At 38.0% G+C, this 27,391-nt stretch overlaps 1 pseudogene; it reads left to right on the top strand.

Annotated features, from left to right (window-relative positions):
- Positions 1–545: 545 nt before the first annotated feature.
- Positions 546–26,702, top strand: LOC150024216 (uncharacterized; annotated as a pseudogene).
- Positions 26,703–27,391: the final 689 nt, after the last annotated feature.

Consider the following 27,391-nt stretch of genomic DNA (forward strand, 5'->3'; position numbering starts at 1 on the left):
ATTAATCTTCAGAGGGCACGATCTTCCCATCCACCACCTCGTTGCAGATTGATACCATGGAGAGATCGAGCTCGGGATATTGGCACGAGACTTGCTCCAAAGCGGCGTCGAACCCAGCGGAAAGGACTTGGGCGGAGCTTTGCTCGAGCTTTTGAGCTTGTTTCTTCAGCTCGTCAGTTTGTTTCTTCAGCTCTTCGGTTTCTTCACGAGCCCGAGCAAGTTCCTCAGCAGCCTTTTTGTTTTCCTCCCGAGCCTGAGCCAGCTCTACAGCGATCTTCGTGGCCTCCTCTCGAGCTTTGGCGAGCTCAGCCACGGTGTCGTCCCTCTCCTTTTCTACTTTCCCGAGGAGCACCTCCCGATCTGCTGACCTCTTTTCAAGGTTTTCCACCTTGGTTGCATCCAGTTTCATTGCAGCCTCCAAGTTGGCCACCTTGAGCCTGTAAGGTACAAGCTTGCTCTCCAGCTCGATTTTCTCTTGGGCTTGGAGGTGCAGTTTTTGGCGCAGATCGGAGGCCTCCTTGCGCGCGCCTCTTAGTTCAGCATCCATGGCGTCCTCCAGCCTTGAATGGTCGATTTCCGCCATCATCAGGTTGCAAGAGAGCTTCTCCGCCTCCATCCTTATCAAGCGGTTTGACTCCTTAAGCGCTGCATTCTCATCTTGGAGCTTCTTGTTCGAGTTCTTCACAGCCTTCGATATAATTGAAGGGAGATCCTCTGCCATCATCTTCAGCTTGGCTGTGAAGGGTCCCCAGACCTCTTCGATGGAGGATGGGAGGCTCGAGGTTGTTGCTGGAGGAGGCGCTGGGGGAGCTTGGTGCTGACTTTCACCACCACCCTCTTGAGTTTGAAGGGCGAGGGGGCTTCTTGGCCTGGAGGTGAAGTCGGAGACTCTGTTATCAGGATCGGCGAGTTATGACCACCCTCATCTCCTCCTGGTGCGGCCCCAGCGATAAAAGTGGTTGAAGGAGGACCCTCTCCAGCAGATACGAATGGCGTGGAGGCGCTTGGAGGATTCTCAATAAAGTTTGGGTTGCTGCTTTCAACCACAGGGGTCGCTGCTTGGACTGGTTGTGTTGGAGCTGGAGGTGAGGGCGGTGTTGGAGTTGGGAGTGCAGGTGGTGAAGAGGGAGCCACCCTTGTCCTCTTGGTGACGAGGCCATCCTCAGTCGCCTCGTCATCTTCTTCTTCTTGTACCACTTGAGGAGTTTTCCTCTTTGGCTTCCTCAAGACAAGCTTTTTCCTTTGAGGGGCGGGTAGTACCCCGGAAGAGGTTGCACCTCGGGGCGGGGTTTTGTCTTGAGTAGCGGCGATCGCCACCACCGGGTTAGGCACGGTTTGGGAGCCCGCCGCTAGTTTATGGGATCGGGCGATCGCCTTCAATTCTGCTAGTTTCCCCTTTCCCAACATGTTATCTGCATGAGGTAAAGCACGGTTGAGCAATCAAAACAGAATCAGATAATACAAGCACATTTATGCAAGGACGACACAAGCAATACATAGATGGAAAGATCAGAGTCAACACAGAGTAATAGAATGCCAAAGCAGAGCGGGGAAGACGCTAAGTTAAGTATTAACTTGAAGTGAAGGACTTGGTGTGGAGGTAGGAGCTAACCTATGTGTATTTCGAGTTGGCTTTCGAAGAACTCGTAGGGAATGATCGAGGCAGTGGGGAAGGTAATGTTGGCGGCAGCTACGCTCTTCCAGAAGAGGCAAAAGTCCTTGTCCAATTCCCCCATGTTGTCAGGACTCCTTGGTCTTCTGAAGCTGTCCTTAGCGTCCTTGTCCCCCTTATGTACCCAATATAAAGGGAAGTCGTCGAGCAGTGAAGGATCTTGGTCGTTTTGGCACACCTTCACGAACTTCCCCTTCCAGTCTTTGTAAAACTGCTGGAAGATTGAGAAGATGGATCTCCCAGCAATCCCGTTCAGACTGACCCAGAGGCGATCTCCAGGGTTTTTTGCCTCAAATAAGAAGAGAAAGACGTCGACTGAGGCCGGTAACAGCAGATGTGCACAAAGAATTTGGAATGCCCTTATAAACGCCCAGCTGTTGGGATGAAGCTGGGCGGGGGCGATATTGAGCTCGGTGAGCAGCTCCCTCTCGAAGCGGGTGAAAGGAAGCCTAAGCTTCACCTTCTTGAACACGGTGGTGTAGATGAAGCAGAACAACTCGCCGTTGCTCCCCTTATCGTCTGCACAGACCGGTTCATCTGGGAGGCAGGGCAGCACGGCCACTTTGCTATCGTGCTCTTTATGGAAGGAAAGGTCGGGCTGGTCTCCTTTCCTTAGTCGGTGCACGCCCAACTCCGTGTTTATTGAAGAAGTCTCTTTTAACAAGATTGGGGTGGCCCAAGGATAGAGTTCCTTGTAGTCTTTTGGAGGCAAGGAAGCCCCTCCGGCGACTGGCGGAGTTGCCTGAGCGGGATTGGCATGAGAAGAAGCAGGCCTCTCAGCCTGATTAGAAGGAGCACCAGATGCTCGTGGTGGGTTACGCGCTGGTGGAGGATTTGCCCCAGGAGCAACCCTACGCGCTTGGGGTGGAAGGTTTCGCGACGAAGGAGGAGGGTTCGCGGTGGACTTCGTGTGAGCCATCGCAAGAACTGCAAGGGAAAAAGAAAAAGGATGAAGCGAAGCTAACAGAGAACGACTCGATTGAGAACGAAGAAGACAGAGCGAACGAACAAGAGTTCGCTGGGATGAACGTGACGAAGAACGAAGCCCTAAGCTACGAGAGAAGGAGAAAAGGAAAAAACAGCCACAACGTATGCTTTAGACAGATAATGGATGATGCGAATTGGTTAAAATGCAGCACATATCAACAGAAGAAGTAAAAGGGGTACCTTTTTGTGATCGGATGAGCGTTGAAGAGAGTTGGAGATTGAGAGAGTTGAGAAGCTTCGTGGGTTCGCAGAGAAAAACTTAGAACGTTTGAGAGTGCAGAAAGATGATGGAACAATGGAAGCCCAAGGGGTTTAAGGGTTTTTCGAACGTTTTCGGAAGCGCAAACGACAACTGAAGACGACCGTTGATGAAGCCACGTGTCGAGCGATTAAAAAAGGGGGTTTGGTGGAGCGTCAGAAAGACAGAGGGTACGGACGTACGGAAATCCGTACCAGCGCCACGTAGATCGACAGTGACGTGACCTCTTAGTCTTTTCGCTGGACAAGTCTCCGCTTAAGACTGGGGGGCTTGTGTACCGACCGGATAGTCGGGAGTGATGACGTGGCAGTAAGCGAGAATATAGGCGTGTTGAGCGGAACACCTGGCTGACAGAAGGGAAGTACATCGGGAAGTCTGTGTAGTCGCCAATCGTTAAGTTGGCGTGCTCCGATCTCTAGCATATCTAAACCGGCGGTCACCAGGCTTGTGTCATAGTCGCCGTATGTGAGCTTAGGCGACCAAGTGGTCAGAGATCGCCGAGAGGGGGACATCGCCGAAAGATCAGGAAGGCTTGTTCAAGGCTTTCAAAGGGCACGAGTACGAAGGATGAAGTTATCAGATGATCATTCCCTAGCCAGAGGTTGAGGCAAGGGAACAGTTTACCAGAACATGCACGATGAGCAAGTAAAGCAGATCGTGATAGCGGCAGGCGAGACCACAGAAAAGGTGTGCATGGTGACACCCCGTGCTCGCCACTAGAAGAGATCGCGCTCCAAGGCAGCTATGCACCGAGTTACTCCCCGCCTGAGTAACTTAGTCGAACAGCCTGGAGAGTAGAAGTGACGCTCAAGTAAAAGATGCTCCAGATGATGACACGTGTACAGCTGGATGCAAGCCACGTGTCCAGAGGTGTAACCGTCAGGAGAGAGAAAATGCACAGGTATATAAGGAACTCTTAACAGATTCTGAGGTACGCGCGTTTAGAACACTTCTTTACGCTTTGAGAACACTTGAGTACGCTGAGAGAGATTTTGCACGGTTCGTTGAGTTTTAGCTTTTCTCTCTTAGAGTTTAGATGATTCCGTCACTAACTTGAGCGTCGGAGCGCGATCGGCCGCAGCGGCGCCACTCTGTCTTTTCCAGGTTCTTGAGGAGAATCGAGGTGTGAAGGACGGAAGCTAGCGTGGTGCAAAGCCGATCCAGAGGAAAATACCTTTGATGTGGCAAGACTCTTGCGTTCTGGTCAACCGGCAGGATCAGATACCATAAACCAACTAATGTTGTCCCCTTTAGACACTTCAATATTCTTTTGGTAGCTTTAAAATGAGATTCCTTTGGATTGGATTGAAATCTCGCACAAAGACACACTGCAAACATGATAATTGGCCTACTAGCAGTGAGATAAAGCAAGGAAACAATCAAACCCCTGTATTTGTTTTGATCCACTAATGTTCCAACTAAATCAGCATCCTTGTAGCAGCTTGTGGACATTGGTGTAGTTGCCTTTTTACACCTTTCCATCTCAAACTTTTTGAGGATCTCCTTGCAATACTTGGTTTGAATTAGAAAGATGTTATCCTTAGATTGTTTGACCTGCAGTCCCAAGAAGAACAAGTTGACCTTCATTGACATAAAACCTTACATCTTGGTCCCCAATATCAGAAGCCATTTACTTTGTTGTAGCAAGTTCAACCTCACTATAGTGCACACCATATGCAGTACCAACAATAGAGCACTTTAAAATGTTCATCTTCAAGTAGGTCTCACCATCTAAATTCATATTCTCTATTTCTTTTTTAAGTAGATCATCTTGTTAGAGAATTTCAACTGATTGTTTCTCATAATAAACCTATTGTTTTTCTTGATAGGATTCCAGCTTCTGCGGAAAGGTGTTCTTATCATTTTTGGTTGTACTGCTAACAACTGCAAGTAGACAACCAACAAGTATTCCAAATTTATGTTTGACAATGTAGGGCTCTCAGCCTTTACATCCCAAGAAAGGTATCCATTCTTGATTGAGATAACTTGTTAAATTTGATCAAGAGTGATGTGAACCCAATAGCATGATATGAACATGTAATGAATTCAACATGAGTTGGAACAAGAATAGGCAACTTTAGAATTGGATCAAGATTCTTTACCCATTCAAGAACTTAATCAAGAACACAAGAATCAAGTCAAACTCACTTAGAAACCCATCAAGAACAACAAACCCATGGATAGAAACTCAAGAGCACAACATAAAGCATTTATACCCATGGAGGCCGTGACCAAAACAGCAAGAACAACCAATTTGCACCGATTAAAATTGAATATAAGTGCAGCAAATGAAAAAGGACAACATAAGGAACAGATTGCACCGATTGAAAGTGAAAACAAACAAGTAGAACAAAAATGGGTAATTTGGAAAGTGAAGGGGAAAATGGACTTATGTGGATGAAGCTCTTGGAATTGTACACACCACTTGAAGAGGTGGATTGACTTCAAGATAAGTGTTGCCGCCACTTGAGAGCCCAAGATCTCCCAAGATAAGACTAGAAGAGGAGAAGACACAAGCCTCTCACACTACTCACCAATTTGGTAGAGATTCTTTACTTCTCAAAAATCAATTTCAACTTGTTATTTCAAAGACCCAAGCACCCCTTTTATAATAGAGAGGGCTAATCACAAATGTACAAAAGAGAACAAGCTTGAAAGGTCATTCTTCTAGTCCCTTCCCAAACTAGAGCCTAAAGAGAAGGAATTAAGAAGAATCACTTCTTCTTGCTTTTTCCTAAAAACTAGCTGTTAGAATATATGGCCTTAAACAAGAGGGGGGTGAATTGTTTAAGAGGGATTTTCACAAACTTTGAAGGTATAATGAAAATCAATGTTGAATTACAGAGAAAAGAATCAAGGAAACAAATACACAAAACTGTTTTAAGATGATATCAGAAAAACAATAGGTTGTTTTGTCGAGAAACACACTACCTTTGGCAAACCACACCAAGAATGTTGATCTTGAACACCTCAAGAACACACAACACTCCTTGGCAACACAACTACATAAATATAGTAATAAAGGAAGAAGGGAATAGAATACACCTAAGTATTACAAAGTTTAGAGATCAAAATTACAACCCAATCCTATTCCACACAAGAATGATCCAAAGCTTTTTCAAATCTTGGAAAAACTGTTTTGATAAACTCTTTCTGTTACTCCAAGATTTGGAGCGTAAAACCACCTTTATATAGACCAACCAAGTGGTCAAAAGCATTTAATAAAGGAGCCAAGGTAGTTAGGATCATTTAAAACATATTAAAACCACTTAACAAAATTATGTTAAGGTTTTCAGGAAAACAATCGGTTGTTTTGTCGAAACAATCGATTGTTTTGGTTTGACAGCAAAGTCAACCAATTTTTCAAAACCTTTTCAAGACTTAAGGAGTGAATTAACAAGTTTCAAACAACTAGACAACACACACACCCAGCAGCAAGGTCTTCAAGCTTTCCTCTTGGATTTGGAGACATCAAAGCATCTTGTTTAACAATCTCCCCCTATTTGATGAAGACAAATCCCTGGTTTGTTTGTGTTGTTGTTTTTGAACTTGAAAGGTCCTGCAAAAACAGAATTTGTGCATATACAAAGCAAGTATACCAACAGGATACCAAGACACACAAAACCAGTTTTCTGCATAAGCCTTTAAGTAGAAAAACCAATCAAATAACCATAAAAACCAGTGCCAAAAAGAGACTTGTGTGCAGAAGAACTATGGTGAATAAGAGCATGGCAACAACAGAATTTAAACCATGATAAAACCAGATAACACCATAGTGTAGCAGCAGAAACACAACACATAAAACCACACCATTCTCCCCCTATTTGTCTTCTCAAATAGAATGAAAGAAGGGATAAAATCAAGATTAAGAAAAACCAGAATACCAGTATGTGTAGCAGCACCATTGCAGCAACAAACCTTTGATACCATATCAGAATTGCAACAAAATCTATGGTGTATCAAAGCTATGACAGCAGCAGAATCAAAGAACCATAGACCCCATAAATTTTAGCAAGGAGACCACAAATTCTCCCCTTATCTTTTCTTCATCCAACAATTCAAGTTGGTCAAATGATTGCTCAAGAGGCGGATTTGGTAGAAATATTCTCTCTTCTGTTAAGAGCAAACCTTCTAGACATTCCAATGATACGTTCACAAATATTCATTAACCCCATGACCACCAATGTGGTTGCAATTCATAACAAGTTTTGAATTTCAAGGAAAACAAAGAATACATCTCTTTATGATCTAATTCAGAGGCACAAAGAATGCATATTTGACTCATAATGGGTTATGAAAGAAAAGAAACAGTTGTAATCATGCATAAGAAATCATAACAGCTTTATTCAAATGTGTCAGAGGTAAAACAATCGGTTGTTTCGTGAAAACAATCGGTTGTTTTTCTGAGACAGCAAGAAAATGTTATTTTTCAAAACAAATCATTTATCAAAGTGATAGGAAATGCATAATGAAATACATTCATACCTTTGCATTACCTCAAGCATGTTTAGAATCTCATTTGGTCTTATGAAGCCAAAAGCATAGGATGAACATATACAACTTACTTTACAAAGGATGAACATATGCAAGTTACTAAGCCTCTCATACCACACTGCCTTGGAGCTTGCTTATGCCCATACAAGGCCTTTTTCAGCTTGCATACATGGTTAGGATGTTGATGATCTTCAAAGCCCGGTGGTTGTTCAACATAAACTTCCTCATTGATAATTCCATTGAGGAAAGCACTCTTATAATCCATTTGAAACAATTTGAATCCACTCAAACAAGCAAAGACCAACAACAACCTTACAACTTCTAATCTTGCAAATGGAGCAAAGGTTTCATCATAATCTATGTCTTCTTCTTGATTATAACCTTTAGCCACCACCCTTGCCTTGTTCCTTGTAATTACTCCAGATTCATCCAGCTTGTTTCTGAAAACCCATTTGCATCCAATGATGTTCTCCACTGAAAGATCGCTTGGAATTCTCCATTCCTTTGGCAACTCTTCCTGTTGCAGAATTTCAATCGGTTGTTTCGCAGAATCAATCGGTTGTTTTTCTGGACAGGATTCCAGCTTCTTTAAGGTGATGTTATGCTCATCTTCTTCTGCATAAACCTTTGTAGAACCTTGATCACTATGAATGATTTCATCAAACACCACATGGACAGACTCCTCCACAGTTATAAGCCATCAACAACACCAGATCAGACTCTTTATTCTTGAAGTTTGTTTACATAGGTCATGAATTTTGACTTGTCAAGAATATGAGTTAGGTGTATATGCTATTCAACCATAAGCATTACTTTGATCATTCTTCATCATAGCACATGTACTTGAAAGGTCCTGTAACACAGAGTTGATGAATATACAAAACAAGTATAGCAGCAAGATAACAAGACACACACAAACCAGTTTTCTGCATATAGAACATTAGCAGAAAAACCAGAAAAAATTGTTGAACAAGATGCTTTGATGTCTCCAAATCCAAGAGGAAAGCTTGAAGACCTTGCTGCTGGGTGTGTGTGTTGTCTAGTTGTTTGAAACTTGTTAGTTCATTCCTTAAGTTGATCCAAGTTCATTTGAATCTTTAACCTTTTGAAAAGATGTGTTTTCTAAAAAGCTGTCAAAATTTCAACAGGTTGTTTTACCTTAGCAGTTTTTGAAAAGGTTTTGAAAAATTTGGTTGACTTTGCTGTCAAACCAAAACAATCGATTGTTTCGACAAAACAACCGATTGTTTTCCTGAAAACCTTAACAGAATTCTGTTAAATGGTTTTAATATGTTTTAAATGATCCTAACTACCTTGGCTCCTTTATTAAATGTTTTTTACCACTTGGTTGGTCTATATAAAGGTGGTTTTACGATCCTAATCTTGGAGTAACAGAAAGAGTTATCAAAACAGTTTTTCCAAGATTTGAAAGAGATTTGGATCATTCTTAAGTGTGTGGAATAGGATTGGGTTGTAATTCTGATCTTTAAGCTTTGTAATACCAGGTGTATTATATTCTCTTCTTCGTTGATTACTATATTTTTGTAGTTGTGTTGCCAAGGAGTGTTGTGTGTTCTTGAGGTGTTCAAGATCAACATTCTTGGTGGGTTTGCCAAAGGTAGTGTGTTTCTTGAGGGGTTCAAGGTCACTACTTTGGTGTGTGGTGTTTGTAATCTGGTTTTGATTGCATAGTGGAATACCCAGTGGTTTCTGGGGACTGGATGTAACTCTTGGTGTAAGAGTGAACCAGTATAATTCCTTGCGTGCTTATCTCTTACCCTTAACTCTTTAAATTCTGTTTTTAAGTTGTTTTTATACACTGCTGATAAAAAGAACTGATTGTTTCGACAAAACAACTGATTGTTTTTCTGTTATCATCTTAAAACAGTTTTGGGTATTTGTTTCCTTGATTCTTTTCTCTGTAATTCAGCATTGATTTTCATTATACCTTCAAAGTTTGCGAAAATCCCTCTTAAACAATTCACCCCCGCCCTCTCGTTTAAGGCCATATATTCTAACACTAGCGCCTAAGGTACTTTACAAAAGAGGTGTCTTTTTGGTTTCCCTCTTAGCACCTTCCTAAAGCTATTTCTATTTTATTTACAAATTTATACAAAAGAAATTACAAAGAGAGATATTAATTGGAGCCTATTCTTGAATGCTTGTAGTCTTCTTTTAGGCTTGGTCTTCTCTTTATTTAATTTCTTCTTTATTTTTGAGAAGACTAGAAGGAAGAAATTTAAATGCTTGGGTGGATGGCCTCTTCCTCCATTAGTGAAATCCTCGTCTACTTGATCTCCATCATGCTCCCCGAGTTGGAGAGAATTCGTCCACGAATTCTGAATCCCTGCATATAACAAAGTCAGTTTACTATCAAAATTAAAAGTTGAATAAGAGAAAGACAAACATGACTTAGAATTTGTAAGCAATGGGAGTTCAGAAAAGGAGGTCCTATAGACAGACCAAGTTGGAAAAAATTGTTTGAGAATGATGGTATTTTTTGGAAAAAGTCCTTTAAAATGGTGAAAACCATTAGGAGGTATGAAAAAAACATCCCTAACATTTTTTAACCAAGATGGTGGGGAAGTAAGAACCTTTGGTAAGGAAAAAAGATAAGGAAGGAAAACACCTTGGAGGTGAAAGGATAAGACCCATGTCAACTTGGCCTTCTTTGTCTTATAATTTTCACTTTTTGTAGATGGTTGAGTTAGGTCTTGTTTTACCTTGTTTATCATTAAGGTTCGTTTTTGTGGACAATGAAGAGCTATGTGCCCAAAACCTAAACATTTAAAACATTTTATATTTGAAGTTTTGGTAGGTGACTTAGGAGTAGAAGGATTTGGAGTAGAAACTTTTTTTGTAGAAGTGGTTTGTTTGGGAAAATTGGAAGGAGAAATTTGAGTAGAAATTTTGTTTGCATCCTTCCTAGAAGAGTTGTAGAAATCATCATCATGAGTATTTTTTAAAGTTGTTTTCAAAAGGTATGATAACACCTTGATGGCTAGGTGAACCACTTTCTTTAAAGAAGAGTACTCATTTAATTCTACAAAATCTCTAATATCTCTTATTAAACCACGTACAAACCATTTTATCTTTGACTCTTCATTAGCATGCATTTTCATTTTAGTCAAAGTAGTTTCAAAATCTTTAAAGTATTCATCTACCGTCTTATGTCCTTGAGGAAGCCTTTGGAACTTCAACAAGTGTTCCTTCCTAGAAGAGGAGGAACAAACCTCGCGCGCATACACTCTTTCAAATCATTCCAAGAGACAACGGGAGGCCTCTTGTTATAACCAATGTCCTTAAGAGTTTGATGCCATCATTCTTTGGCATAGTCCAAAAACTATAAAGAAACTTTGACAAAACTTATAGAGATTCAAAAATCAAAATGACACAAACACAATGTATTAAGAACAAGAAAACAGCAAGAAATACCCAAAAATAAACCTAAAACAGAAAGTAAAGACAAGAATTTAAAGTTCTTGAATTAAAAGTACCAAAATAACTCAAACATACACAAGAACACACCTAAGACTCATGATACCACATGATGTGATTCCAAGAACATGATAGGGATATGTAATGAATTCAACATGAGTTGGAACAAGAATAGGCACCTTTAGAATTGGATCGAGATTCTTTACCCATTCAAGAACACGAGAATCAAGTCAAACTCACTTAGAAACCCATCAAGAACAACAAACCCATGGATAGAAACTCAAGAACACAACATATAGCATTTATACCCATCGAGGTCGTAAACAAAACAAAAAGAACAACCAATTTGCACCAATTAAAATTGAATACAAGTGCAGCAAATGAAAGAGGACATCATAAGGAAGAGATTGCACCGATTGAAAGTGAAAACAAATAAGTAGAACAAAAATGGGTAATTTGGAAAGTGAAGGGGAAAATGGACTTATGTGAATGAAGCACTTGGAATTATGCACGCCACTTGAAGGGGTGGATTGACTTCAAGATAAGTTTTTCCGCCACTTGAGAGCCCAAGATCTCCCAAGATAAGACTAGAAGAGGAGAAGACACAAGTCTCTCACACTCACTCACCAATTTGGTAGAGATTCTTTACTTCTCAAAAATCAATTTCAACTTGTTATTTCAAAGACCCAAGCACCCCTTTTATAATAGAGAGGGCTAGTCACAAATGTACATAAGAGAAGGAGCTTGAAAGGTCATTCTTCTAGTCCCTTCCCAAACTAGAGCCTAAAGAGAAGGAATTAAGAAGAATCACTTCTTCTAGCTTTTTCCTAAAAACTAGCGCCTAAGGTACTTTAAAAAAGGAGTGTCTTTTTGGTTTCCCTCTTAGCACCTTCCTAAAGCTATTTCTATTTTATTTACAAATTTATACAAAAGAAATTACAAAGAGAGATATTAATTGGAGCCCATTCTTGAATGCTTGTAGTCTTCTTTTAGGCTTGGTCCTCTCTTTATTTAATTTCTTCTTCATTTTTTAGAAGACTAGAAGGAAGAACTTTAAATGCTTGGGTGGATGGTCTCTTCCTCCATTAGTGAAATCCTCTTCTACTTGATCTCCATCAAAGAGGTAGAAATATTCTTTCTTATTCTAAGAGCAAACCTTCCAATCGTTTCAAAGATACATTTTCATTCACCACCTCCAAGCAAGGTGAAGACTCCAAATGTAATCACATTCACAAATATTCATCAACCCCATGACCACCAATGTGATTGACATACATAAAAAGCTTTGAATTTCCAAGAAAACAAAGAATATATCCCTTGAATATCTTATTCACAGGCATAATAAATGCATATTTGACTCACAATGGGTTTTGAAAGAAAAAAAAAACAGTTGTAATCATGCATAAGAATTCATAACAGCTTTATTCAAATGTGCAAAAGGAAAAATAAATTATTGTTTCATGAAAACAATCGATTCTTTTTTTGTGACATCAATTTAATGTTTTTCAAAGCAAATAATCTTTCAAAGTGATGGGAAATGCATAATTAAGTACATTCATACCTTTGCACAGAGAAAACCTCAACAAGTTTAACCAAAAGAAACATGTTTAGAAATTCATTTGCTCATATGAGGCCAAAAGCACAGGATGAACATAAGCAACTTACTTTACATATGTCATGAATTTTTGACTTGTCAAGAATCTGAGTAAGGTTGCTTCAGAACCATAATAATAAACATCACTTTGATGAGTTTTCACCAGAGCACTTCTTCTTTAACCCAAACTTTTCTTGATTTTCAAGAGTACCTTTGTCGTTGTCCCATATTTCTCATGATTTTCTTGCTTAAGAAGTAGAGCATTTATCCTTTGTTATGTGCTTTAGAACAACCACAACAAGTATCATAAGTGCTAGTTTGTTGTCAAAGAAATCTGCAAAAACAAGATCAAGTAGCAAGATTTTTTTTTTTTTCATGTTATTAATTTTTTATTTATTATAATTTTTTAAAAAAATTATATTATTTTTGTTTTTAGGTTAGAATAGAATTATTATATTATTAGATGGTAGATAGATTTATATTATTTAATATTTATAATTAATTTAATGATTTTTAATTTTTATATTTAGTATTTATTATAATTTTTATTTATTATTAATTTATATTATGTTAGTTGTTAGGTTAGAATAGAATTATCGTGTTGGTATTAAGTCCGAGGGTGTTCGACCCTCGGCAAACTTGAGATAGAACACTCATTAGTAAACACCTGAATGACTATTACATAATATAATGGATTGACATTGGATTAATTATGTTTGCATAAGTGATGAGTACGAAAGAGGAGTAGAAGAATTTATTCAATTTGCACAACATAACGCGAATAATAGTGGTTACAATGGTGCAAAGATTAGGTGTTTGTGCGTTAACGGTTTGAATGAAAGGATACTGGATGTTAATAAAATCAGGGAGCCCTTCTATGTGATGGGTTTCTTCAATCTTATACAACTTGGACATGACATGATGAATTATTAAATTTACCACGTGTTTCCGTAACTGAAGAATATGTGGGGTCCACCATGGATGATGCAGTACATGATGAAGTAGATGATGATCGATTGGAGGACATGATTCGTGATGTGGGAGCTAAGTCTTTTGTAGAAGCGCATGGATATGGAAGTAGGTCAAGTGTTGCAGAGACTTCATTGTATCCTGGATCAAATAACTTCACACGGTTGTCGGCGGTGTTAAGATTGATGAATTTGAAGGAAATAAGTTGATGGACTTATAAAAGCTTCACGAAATTGCTTTAGTTGTTGAAGGATATGTTTCCAGAGGGAAATACTCTACCTAATCGTAATCATGAGACCAAAAAGATTTTTTGTCCAATGGGGATGGAGTATAAAAAGATACATGCATGTCCTAATGATTGTATATTATATAGGAAAGATTTTGAATTGTTGAAAATTTCTCTGAGGTGTGGTTTATCACGTTATAAGCTTAAACAAAAAGATTATGATACTATTGAAGAGACAGAAAATCATGGACCCCCAATGAAGGTTATGTGGTATCTTCCCATCATTCCAAGGATAAAGCGTTTGTTTGCAGACCCAAACAATGCTAAGAATCTTAGATGGCATGTAGATGAAAGGAAATGTGATGACATGTACTGACATCCAGCTGATTCTATTCAATAGAAGAAATTTGATGATGAGTTTCCAAAGTTTGGTAAAGAATCAAGAAATATCCGACTTGGTTTAGCTACAGACAGAATGAATATGTTTGGTTATACGAGTACGAATCACAGTTCATGGCCTGTTTTATTAGTTATTTACAACTTACCTCCTAGATTATGCATGAACCAAAAATACATGATGTTGTCTATGATGATATCCAATCTGAAACAACCAAGAAATTACATGAATGTTTTTCTAAGTCCCCTAATTGGAGATTTGAAGTTAATGTCGGATCAGGGTGTTGAAGTATTTGACAGATTTGCTAATGAAACTTTCAAGATATATGTCATGTTATTTTGCACCATCAATAACTTTCCGGCATATGGTAACTTATCAAGGTATAGTGTTAAAGGTCATAAAGTGATGTGAGTTGATTTTAGATTTGTCCATTTTAAGGGTGACACTTTGTTTATGGTTTAGATTTTAGCAAATATAAGATGAGACCTAGGGAAGATGCTCACTGGACACGAACTTTGTTGAATCAAGTGTGTTCAAGCTTTGAAAAATCCAAATCCTTTGTGTTTGATGGAAGGCCAGAGGTGCTTTTTGTTGCTGGTGTGCTTTAGAATAGGATCTGGGTAGATTATATTTGTAATCCACTCTTTGTTGAATCTAAAGCTTAAGTGTTTTCAAATCTTTTAAGATTAAAGTATTTTTCAAACTAAGTAAAAAACAACTTGTTGCTTTGTCGAAACAACCGATTGTTTTATACTTAGGTGTTTTTTAAAAAGTTTGAAAACTGTTTTGGATGGTTGACTTGCTATCAAACCCAAACAACCGATTGATTCGCTATTTCAACCTATTGTTTGTTTGGAATCCTAACAGAAAACAGTTTTGTTTGTTAAAAGAGCTTTAATTGATTTCATAACTGAATACGCTCCTGCTTTAAATGCTTTGAGCAAGATTTGAATACTATAAATAGTTTGTTAATATTTTATTACAAACAACAAGAAAGAAAAACATATTTGAGTTTTTCAAAGAGTTTTGAAGCATTTTGAGTTTGAACTTAAGCTTTGGTTATTCAAGAGAAGTGAAATAGGATTACTCTGTATTGATTGCAGTTGATTCTGTAACAGTGTAATTCGTTCTGTGATTTGTGTACATTCTGGTGTTGTAAAGCCAAGAAGGGTTGTGTGCTCTTGAGGTTGTCAAAATCAACATTCTTGGTGGTGTATGTGCTGAGCCAAAGGAAGTGTGTGTCTTGAGGGGATCAAGGTCACTTCTTTGGTGGTGTGTGTATGTAATCTGGATTTGATTACCTAGTGGACCCAGTGGTTTCTGGGAAACTGGATGTAGCTCTTGGGTTAAGAGTGAACCAGTTAAACTGTTTTTGATTTTCTCTCTTCCTTAAACTCTTTAATTTTAGTTGTTGTTATATTATTGGTATAAACAACCGATTGTTTCTGCGAAACAACCGATTGTTTTTCTGTTGCTTTTCTAATTTGAGCTTTGTTCTTGGCAAACTGAATTTCTAAATCTGGTTTCTTGCAAAGAATTTCATTCTATCTTAAAAAGTTTGCGAAAACCCCCTTTAAACCATTCACCCCCCCCCCCTTTCTAGTTTAAAGCCATACATTCTAACAAACTTAACCAAGTAGTTAAGTAAGTGTGAAGGTTCACTTCCAAAGGCAAAAGGAAAAACACATTATATGGTGAAAATGATGCATATTGCGGAATTGAAACTCATGAAAGAAAACAAATGTAATGGAGGAAACCGAAATAGAAAGGGGAAGCAAAAAAAAGAACACAATTATAAAGAACAAAGATGTAATGGAACAATGGAAGAATAGATGAAGGAAAGAAAGCTTATGGTGATGGACAAGAGAAGAACACGCCACTTGGAGTGTGGATTCTTCAAGATAAGTGTGGAGGGCCGCCACTTGAAGAGCTCTCAACTCTCACAAGATAAGACCTAAGCTAAGAGAACACAAGTCACACATAATTTGTGCAGAGTTTTCCTTCTATATCAAAATTCAATATGAGAATGCATGGAGTAAGGAACCATATTTATAGGAATGAGTGCCTTGGAAAACAAGATGAAGCAAGGGTAGAAAAGGCAAAGTCAAGGTCGCACCCTAAACCTCATTCTTCTATAAGTCACTAGTACAAAATTCTTCAATAACGACACCCTTCAAAGACGGTTTGGTGATAACCATCGTTAAAAACGACGCAGTGGCAATCTTGTAATTTTTTTTGAAATTTTTTTAGACTTTTAACGACGGTTCGCGCCAAAACCATCGTTAAAAGATGGCGGTAAAGATACAACGACGGTTCGCGCCAAGAACCGTCGTTAAAAGCTTGGTTTCCATAACGGTTCTTTAGAACCGTCGTTAAAAGTCTTTCTCCCCCTTAAGTTTTTTAGACTTTCCCACTCAAATTCTTTCACAAACCTTACATTCTTTCTCACAAACTGTGCCCGAAGCTGTCGTCGACCAACCCCGCACCGCCGAACGTCCCCGCGCGACCCCTGCACCATCGAACGGCCGACCTAGTGCAACCGCCCCAACCGCCTGCGTAACTCCGCTCCGCCGACCGTGCGACTGCGACTGGCGCCCCTGCCGACCGTCCGCGCGCGAATCGCGACCCCACAACCGCGAACCCGCACCGCCGCCCGCGCGACCCCGCACCGTCGACCGTGCGACCGTGACTGCCGCTCGCACGAACCCGCACCGTCGCTTGCGCGACACTGGCTTGCCGACTGTGCAACCGCGACTGGACCCCCCTGCCGATCGTGCGCCCTAGTCGCAATCGACCAACCGTCCGCGCGCCCACGACCGCGACCCCACCGCATTCGCCGTACTCCTGCCGTCCGACGACTAATGACCTCCGTGCCGCTACACCGTGCCCTGAAAGCGGCGCCATTGTGACCACCGTGCCCGCCGAGCTACGTCGTTGTGCCTCTACTAAGGTTAGTATATTTTTATATATTATTAACTATATTTTAAAAGTGTTTGTTTTGAGTTAGATATTTATTCTATATATTAAACGAACTGATTCTGAGTCCGAAGGTGTTCGACCTTCGGCAATTTTGATTTAATTTTCAATGATTATATATTGTTTTGAGATACTAAGCGCACTGATTCTGAGTCCGAAGGTATCCGACCTTCGGCAATTTTGATTTAGTTTTTAATGGTTATATATTGTTTTGACATATTGAACGCACTGGTTCTGAGTCCGGAGGTGTCCGACCTTCGACAATTTTGATTTATTTTTTAATGATTACTTATTGAACGCATTGGATCTAAGTCTACATTGGTTCTTAGTTTAGCAGTTCTATGGATCAGAGTTGGATTAATACACCACGAATAAGTGATACTTACGAAAAAGGGGTGGAAGAATTCATACAATTCTCATAACATAATGTCGTTAGTTATAAGAATGGAGTAAGGATAAGGTGCCCTTGTGTCAATTATTTAAATGGAAGGATATTGAGTGTTTCTGAAATTAGAGAACATCTTTTGTGTGATGGATTTTTGAAAAGTTATACAACATGGACGTGGCATGGTGAATTGTTAGACTTGCCAAGTGTGCACGGAGGTTCCGAGGAAGTTCATTTCTCAATGGATGATAGATTAGAAGACATGATTTGTGATGTGGGAGCATAATCTTTTGCTAATGCAGTTTTCGAAAATATGTCTAATGATGCAGAGACTCCTTTATATCCTGGTTCAACTAATTTCACACGATTATCATAAGTGTTAAGGTTGATGAATTTGAAGGTAGTGAATGGATGGACCGACAAAAGTTTTACAGAATTGCTTCAATTGCTTAAGGGCATGCTTCCAGAAGGAAATACCTTGCCCAATCGAAATTATGAGGCAAAAAAAATACTTTGTCCAATGGGTATGGAGTATAGGAAAATACATTCATGTCCTAACGATTGTATTTTATACTGAAATGAGTATGAAGATTTAACAAGATGTCCCAGGTGTGGTTTGTCACGTTATTAGGTTAAAGTTGGTCAGAATGATGAAATTGATGAATTCACAAAGGAAGGTCCTCCTACTAAGGTTGTTTGGTATCTTCCAATAATTCCAAGGCTTAAGCATTTGTTTGCAAATGCAGAAGACCTTAGGTGGCATGCAGATAATAGAAAATGTGATGGACTACTTCGTCATCCTGCTGATTATTTGCAGTGGAAGAATATTGATAAAGAATTTCCTGAATTTGGAAAAGAATCAAGAAACTTAAGACTTGGATTAGCAACTGATGGAATGAATCCCTTTGGAAACTTAAGTAATAATCATAGTTCATGGCCCGTTTGTTAGTGATTTACAACTTACCTCCTGCTTTGTGTATGAAGCGCAAATACATGATGTTATCTATGATGATCTCTGGTCCAAAACAACTTGGAAATGACATAGATGTTTATCTTAATCCACTGATTGAAGATTTGAAGTTATTGTGGAATGAAGGGGTTGATGTGTTTGACGCGTTTAAGAATGAATCTTTCTGATTGCATGCAATGTTATTTTGTACTATCAATGACTTCCCTGCATATGGGAACTTGTCAGGTTATAGTGTGAAAGGTCATAGAGCATGTCCAATATGTCAAGACAAGACATCTTATGAGCAGTTGAAACACGGAAGAAAAACCGTGTATCTTGGGCATCGTAGATTTCTAAAGAAATATCATCCGTACTGTAGATTGAAAAAAGCTTTTAACGGATACCAAGAACATGACATTTGTCCAACTCCCTTAAGTGGTGTTGAAATTTATGGAAAAAATAAAAAAATGTTAATGTGACTTTTGGAAAAATGAAGAAGAAGCAAACTGTGAGTGAAATATGGAAGAAGAGATCAATCTTTTTTTATCTTCCGTATTGGTGTAAGTTAGATGTCAGACACTGTCTAGATGTAATGCATGTAGAAAAGAATGTGTGTGATAGTCTAATAGGAACACTTCTGAACATTAAAGGCAAAACAAAGGATGGTGTGAATGCACGTCTGGATTTGATTGAGATGAATATACGAGAGGAATTGGCACCGAGAGAAGTTGGTAAACGTACATACTTGCCTGCAGCGTGTTACACTTTGTCAAAGAAAGAGAAAACAAGTTTTTGTGAATGTCTTAAAGGTGTTAAGGTACCACAAGGCTACTCTTCAAATGTGAAGAGTCTTGTATCTATGAATGATTTGAAACTAATTGGCTTAAAGTCACATGATTGTCATGTTCTAATGCAACGATTACTACCGTTGGCTATTCGTGGAATATTGCCAAAAAATGTTAGGCATACAATCACTCGACTATGTTCATTTTTCAATTCCATATGTAACAAAGAGATTGACTCTCAAAAGTTGGATGAACTTGAAGAAGAAATAATTTTTATCTTGTGTCAACTCGAGATGTTTTTTCCTCCATCTTTTTTTGATATTATGGTACACTTGGTTGTTCATCTTGTAAGAGAAATCAGATTGTGTGGGCCAGTTTATATGCGATGGATGTATCCAGTTGAACGATACATGAAGATTTTGAAGGGATATGTGAAGAATCAATGTCATCCGGAAGCTTCCATTATTGAAAGATACATTTCAGAAGAATCTATTGAGTTTTGTTCTGAGTACATGTCGAAAACCAAATGTATAGGAGTTCCTGAAAAAGGTTGGCACTCTCGTAAATTCATAAGTAAATCTTCAAAAGGTGTACATGTCATAAGAAAATCAAGAGAAGAGGTTCTGCAAGCACACTTGTATATCTTGAATAACACTGATGAGGTCTTACCATACTTAGATACACACAAAGACATTGTCAAATATAAAAAATCCAAGACAATCAGAAAAATGGGTGTTAGTTAAGCATAACAAAACTTTCATGTCATGGTTTTAGCAACAAATAATGAATGATCCATCAGCATCTGAAACATTAACATGGCTTGCAAACGGTCTCAAATTTGATGTTTTATGTTGTTCTGGCTATGAAGTAAATGGTTGTTTGTTTTACACAAAGTCTCGAGATGATAGGAGTACAATGCAAAATAGCGAAGTCACCTTGGAGGCAGAGTCTATGCAGTTTTCAACTGCAAAGGATCAAAATCCTGTTGTGGGATCAATGCCTTATTATGGTGTCATAGTAGAGATTTGGGAAGTTAATTATACCAAGTTTATTGTACCTATTTTCAAATGCAAGTGGGTTGACAATAAGACTGGTGTCAAAGTTGATGAATCAGGAATGACTTTGGTTGACTTTCGAAAGATAGGATATCATGACGAACCATTCATAATGACACATCAAGCTTCCCAAGTTTTCTATATCCAAAATCCTACGTCTGACCACTGGTTTGTTGTGCTACATGGAAAAAAACAACATAATGACCCAGAAGATACAAACAATGACATTTGTGAGACTGAATCACTTACAAGAATGACCATCAATAAAGAGTACGAGGATGTTGTTGATGTTGTACATGCAACTCGAAATGATTATGACGAAGGAATATATATTTGTATGTGCATGTGATTCATGTTTAGTTTTACAATATATAATTTTAATTATATTTCATATTCTTCATGCTTATCATATTTTTTTGATTACAGGAACATGGCAGATGATAAAGTTTCTTGTTCAAAAACTGGTAGAGGACCCACAAGATTAAAAAATATGTTTAAGAAGATAAATAAAGATGACAAAATACCTTCGTCTATTGATATCCACACTTGTCTGGCCACTGGGAAATATGCAAATAAATATAAGAATTATCTCGGAGTACTGTCTCATGAAAGGATCTCTATCCTAACTGAGTCCTGGGATCACGTGACTGACCATGAGAAAAACATGATTTGGCAAGATATTCTGGTATGTAATTGTGTTTACTTTGTTCAATCTAAAGCTCTTTTATACTTTGTTCTTGTTTATGAACTAATTCTTTCAAATAATGTAGATGCATTATAAGATCCTGAATGTGGAAACCTTGAAAGCGAAGGTTCTTTCTGATGTGGGTGTCAAATTTCGTCAGTTCAAATCAAAATTGACAACAAATTATATATATGGTAAAAGGAATGAAGAAAATCCTTGTACAAAATATGCATCCCTTGATGAAGAAACTTGGCAGCAGTTTGTGCAAATTCGACAAATTGAAAAATGGCAGGTTAATATCACTTTTATATTTGATTATAATTTATATTAACGTATTACTAAATTTTGAATGTTATGATAGGAGGTTCGGAACAAAGCAAAAGCTAGTCAGGCACATAATGATACCCCACACTTATTGTCTCATGGTGGTTATAAGTTGTTAGAGCAGAAGATGCTTGAAGAAAAGATTAAAGCACGCTCTACTTCCATTGAGGAAATGAATAGTGTAGATTCTTTGAGGCCTCCATCCCCACCACCCCGACATGAGATGTGGAAGGTGTTAGAATATATGGCCTTAAACGAGAGGGGGGGTGAATTGTTTAAGAAAGATTTTAGTAAACTTTTAAGCTTAGAATGAAAAATATTTCAAGAAAACCTTGATTAAGAATTCAGTTTTTCAAAACATAAAGCAAAAGCACAATACTGGAAAAACAATCGGTTGTTTTATCGAAACAATCGGTTGTTTATACCAGTTATTAATTGACAAAACTGAATTTAAAAAGATAGGGAGAGAAATTGTACACAGTTGTTTATACTGGTTCACTCCAAATCCAGAGCTACATCCAGTCTTCTCAGAACCCTGAGAATATCCACTAAGCAATCACCACTTGATCACTTACACAACAACCAAGAGAATGACCTTGAACTCCTCAAGAAACACACTCTCCTTGGCCAACACTAAGATTGTTGATCTTGAACACTTCAAGAACACACAACCAATCTCAGCAAACACAGAAAACGAATTGTTCAACAGAGTACAAGGATTACACTTGTTACAGAAGATAATCTGAAATCAATACAAGCATAATCTTATTCCAACACTTTGATCAATCACAAACTCTTAGCAATCTCAGCACTTTGAAAAACTCTCTTGAAAAAAAAAACTTTGTCAAAGATTCTTAATTGTCAAATCTGTTTTTCTGAATTTTTTTTCAAAGATGTAGTTTGTTATCAAATCTTAACAAACTTTTAAATTGCATTAAAAGATTGGTTAAAGCATTTAATGACTGGAGCGTAAGCAGTTAAATCATTTAAAGCTCAGTCAAAGATAAAACAGTTTTTCTGTTATGGTCCCAAAATAAAGAATCGGTTGTTTCCTGGAATCAATCGGTTGTTTTCGTACATAACAGTTCAACCATTCAAAACAGTTTTCAATCTTTTTCTCAAAACACCTAAGTATAAACAATTGGTTGTTTCGACAAAACAATTGGTTGTTTTAACTTAGTTTGAAAACATTTTACTTTCACAAAGATTGAGAATGCTAATGCTTTATATTTAATCACAGTGTGGATTACAACATATAAACTACCCGAGAACAAAGCTTAAACCAGCACAACAACATCAAGCATAGTAGAGGCTTCAACATCCTTCAAGGATTTGGATTCTTCAAAACATGAATATCACAAGGTTCAACAGAAGGGTGCCCGTATAAACCCATTAGGGGCATGGAGTTCGAAGTCCACAGAACAAAGAGTTGAACGAATTGTAAGAAATATCTTTCTATGTGTTATTTTAAATTCAATGTGTTGAAGTTTGACAATTTCTTTTCATTTGTTTTAGGATTCTCTTGCTGAGCAATCGACACAGGGGACTTTTAATCCATGTGGTCGCAATGATATTCTTAATGTTGCTCTCGGACGACCTGAGCACCCTGGACGTGTTCGTGTAGCTGGATATGGGGTTGGGATTCGCTCATACTTTGGACCTTCATCACATAGCAAGGAACAATCATCCAATCAACCTAGCCAAGAGTATTTACTACAATTATGCGAGCAGTTAAAGGCTGAGGTAACTCAAGAGCTTAAAGAAAGCTTCATGGAGGAGTTTAGTGTGCGAATGGAAATGGAGTTCAAAAAGCGGTGGGAGGGTTTAGGACTCTCTCAACAACCATCTACTATGGTAGAAGATGAACCAACTCCGCCTCCTATTAAAAAAGTCAGCACTAAAGGGAATTGTTCGGCAGTTGATCTATCGGGGGATGACTTTGGCTCAACTAGCCAATGCGAGTTATATGTTGAGTGTAATTCTTTGACCAGATTCGTTGCCTTGGGTAAGTGTTATGAAGGGGTCACAATGTTACACAATGTGTCTCTTCCTTCTAATTTCATGAAGGTCACGGTGGAGAAGGTCCTTTATGGTGATCTTGCAGTTCTTGTGCCGACATCTGAGGTCACAATTGTAGCAGAGGCATTACATACTTTCGTTGCTTGGCCTAAACATCTCGTTAGACCTATAGAATCTATGGTATATCTTTGCACCAATACTAATAGAATTATATATCAGATATATTATATTCTAACTAATTTGAGTATTTGTTTGTTTGTTGATGAGTAGCAGGAACCTAAGACAAAATTTCCTCTGCGAAAGAAGAAAATATTCTCCATTGATGATCCTGTGGCGGCATTGGTGGAAGTTGCTACAGAATTAGATACAACCGTCTTAGAGGTTCCATGGGATGCCAATGTTTTTGGAAGGCATAGTAGTCTACCGTTGTACGTTCACATGTCTGATTTGTTGGACCTTGCAGCCAGAGATCAAGAGATTAACGTAACAGTTCTGCAATTATGGATGATGTAAGTTTAAATATTAAAATCTTTATACTTTTGATTTATTAAATCTATTAGTACTAATTTATTGAAATTTAGGTATCTTTTTGGATTATTTTTTGATGAGGGGAAACACAGTATATATGGGTTTCTAGACCCTCAAATCATTCAATCAATTGGAAACAAGAAGTCGGAAACACAAACATACAACACCACTACCTTAAAGAATGGTGGAAAACACATTTATTTTGCTCTGTACATTCATGAGTAAGTTTTTATTTACTAAATAAGTTTTAATAAATTATTGAAATAAGAGAAACTAATTAACTGATTTATTATACAGGCATCATTGACAACTATTGATCATATCTGTATGGTTTTGCTCCTTGCATAAAAAACCTCCTACCTATTTTAAAAACATTATAGATAGGTACGAAAATTTCATTTAACATTTATTATTATTTATACATTATATAATGTTATGTATTCTAACATGAAATCTTATTATTTTAGTGCTTACTCTGGATATAATATGTTGTGTGGGAGGAGAACTTCAAACGCACAAAAACTCACTTGGATGTACCTTAAGGTATTTAAAGTGTATTTGTTCACTCAATTTAATGTGTTTCACTCATTCATTTAATACATTTATTTTCACATGCAGTCCAACAGGCAATCTGGAAATTATTAGTGTGGTTATTATGTTATGCAGTGGATATTGACTATTTTGCAAGCTGAAATTAAGAAAGGTTGGGATCAGGTAATACCTCAATACAATAAACACTTTAAAATTTACGATTTATTATTCATGCACTAATTCAAAAAATTTCAAATGTCACAGTTTTTCAACGACCAACACCCCTAGGATAGATAAATCATTAGAATGACAAACTTTTTCATATATTAGCAAAACTTTTTTGTATAATGTTATAATTTGTTGTAAGTAATTTTTATATTTACATTATGATTTTAAGTGTTTTGATTTTCTGAAATTGAAAATTTTATGCAGGTTTTAGATTTTTTAAAAGCCAAAAAAAAAAATTCAATGGCTACATATAACGACGGTTCCACGTGGAACCGTCTTTAAAAATACCTACTTACAACGACGGTTCCTATGGGAACCGTCTTCAAAAGTCCATTACTTTTAAAAAAATAATAATCAGAAGCCACTTTTAACGACGGTTCAACCGTTGTTATAAGTCTCAATTTTAACGACGATTCCTCAACCGTCGTGAAAAACCCCATCTTTTTAACCACGCCCGCAATGACGACGGTTCTGGAACCGTTTTTAAATGTTGATTTTAACCGTCGTTAATCTACCTTTTTGTACTAGTGAGTTAGGTCACTTCCTACCCTAAAAGGCTAGGCAAAAGCTAAAATGATAAGCACCCCCCTATTATGCTAAAAGAAACCTATTCTACTAAGATTACAAATAAAGACACTAGTTGATGCTCAACTCCCATGGCCTGGGCTCTACTCTTGGTGATCCTCTGGGAAGGCTAGGTGTTGAAGCATTGGCTAGAGGTGGATCCTGACCTAGCCCTGTATCATGAGTCATGCTCTGATTCATCCTCCAGGAAGGCTAGGTTTGGTCAGCGTACAAAGTGAACAATTGTATATTTTACACGAATTCTATGGATGAAAAGAGTATAGTTCATAATTCTAGTGTTACTCTTGAAGCTGAATCAATGTAGTTTTCCACTTCGAAAGATACAAATCATGTACTTGGATCAATGGCATACCATGGGTTTATAGAAGAGATATAGGAGGTTGACTATACTAAGTTTTTCGTTCCAAATTTCAGGTGTAAATGGGTTGACAATAAAAGTGGGGTTAAAATTGATGAATTAGGATTCACACTAGTGGACTTTCGAAAGATAGGGTATCGAGATGAGTCATTTATAATGGTTTAACAAGCATCTCAGGTTTTCTACATCAAAGATCCTACGTCAGAACATTGGTATGTCGTTTTACACGGGAAAAAAAAATAAGGGGAGGCCATAAATGATATTGAAAATGGTGACCCCCGTTCATTCACGCCAATGATAATTAATAAATATGATGATGTAGTTGATAGGGTAAATACCACAGTGAAGGAAATTACATATGAACATTCAACCCACTATGGTAATAAATTTAGAAATATTTTTTTATAATATGCATTTAGAATTTTATGTATTTATTTTATATGATTTTCTTTCAATGCAGATTAACTAATGTTTGTTACCTAATTTTTTAACACAGATATGGAGACTATCAGACTCCAATCTGACCCCGATCTGGATGAGGCAGCAGAGGACCTACTAGATTGAAGCGTCTCTCATTAAGACGTGCTGCTGGTGAGAAGACACGTGTTGACATTAACGTCAACACTGGAGTGGCTTCTGGTCCTAATGTTGAGACGTTTAACAGCTATCTTGGAGTTGTTTCTTGTGAGAGACTTTCCATTTTGATTAATTCATAGGATGAAGTGTTAGAGGTCTATCGGAACATGTTCTTGGAGGACGTTCGGGTAAGCTTTACATTATTATCGTTATTGTATAATGCATTTTAATATTCATTAATTAATTTTAATTTGATGATAAAATTTTGCAGGTAAATTTTGAAATCCCTAATGTGGAACCGCTTCAATAAAAAATTATATCCAATATCAGACATAAGTTCCGTCAGTTTAAACACGAACAAATGAATATATTTTTGGCAAGCTTAAAGGCGAAAATCCTTGTTTAAAGAACAAATATATTGATGAAGAGACGTGGCGTCTTTTTGTTCAAAGCCGTGAATGTGAAGCTTGGAAGGTAAGTGAAGTTACTTAACTATTTTTATTTATATAATATTAATAACTTGATATTATTTAATTTACTTTGTTTACTTTATTTATGATAGGATCGTCGAAAGAAAGCTGAAGAGATAGCTTTAAAGAATGTTACCCCGCACATATTGTCTCGTTCGGGGTATCGAAAGCTTGAGCAATCACTGATGGTGGGAAAGGAGCAATCCAGATAGGGGACTGGATCTGAGATTGAAATAGGGGTCACTTCTCCTCCATCACCACCTTTGCGCCACATAAAATGGAAGATGACCGAAATTAAGAAGTCAGATGCATTTAGTTCTGAGCAATCAAAGATAGTCTCAGAAAAAATTGTAAGTTATTTTTATCCTTTTTTGCATTTATTTTAAAACATTAATTATATTAAAAACTTATATGATTTTGGTCTCTTGCAGGATTGCTTGGTTGAGGAAAGCTCCCAAGGTAATTTTGTTTGTAAAGGTCGTCGCGATATCCTGGTTGAAGCAATTGGACGACCTAAGCATTGTGATCGTGTTCGTGCAGTTGGAAAAGGGGTTGGAATTAAACTATATTTTGAAGTTGCACCACGACACTCATCCTCCTCCCCCACCATAGAGACCAAAGCAGAATTGACGAGTAAGATACGTCAAGAAATAATGGAGGAGATGAAAAAGGAGGCTGATCGGATGCGATTAGAGTTACAACATGAGTTTCTATCGCAACAAGTTTCTGTTGAGCCGGTTGAGGCGCTTGTTAGTCCCGCTCCCAAGAGCACAAAGGGGAGTTGTGCGGCTTCTACAACATCAGTGGAGGATATCATTGGTCAGACGAGCCAATGTGAGCTACTGGTAAAGGGCAACAAGGTTCCTTAGGTGGTGGCCATTGGAAAAGTCTATCAAGAGGC

The sequence above is a fragment of the Phaseolus vulgaris genome, chromosome 10 (assembly GCF_051622355.1).
Source record: "Phaseolus vulgaris cultivar YP4 chromosome 10, ASM5162235v1, whole genome shotgun sequence".
NCBI classification, from domain to species: domain Eukaryota; kingdom Viridiplantae; phylum Streptophyta; class Magnoliopsida; order Fabales; family Fabaceae; genus Phaseolus; species Phaseolus vulgaris.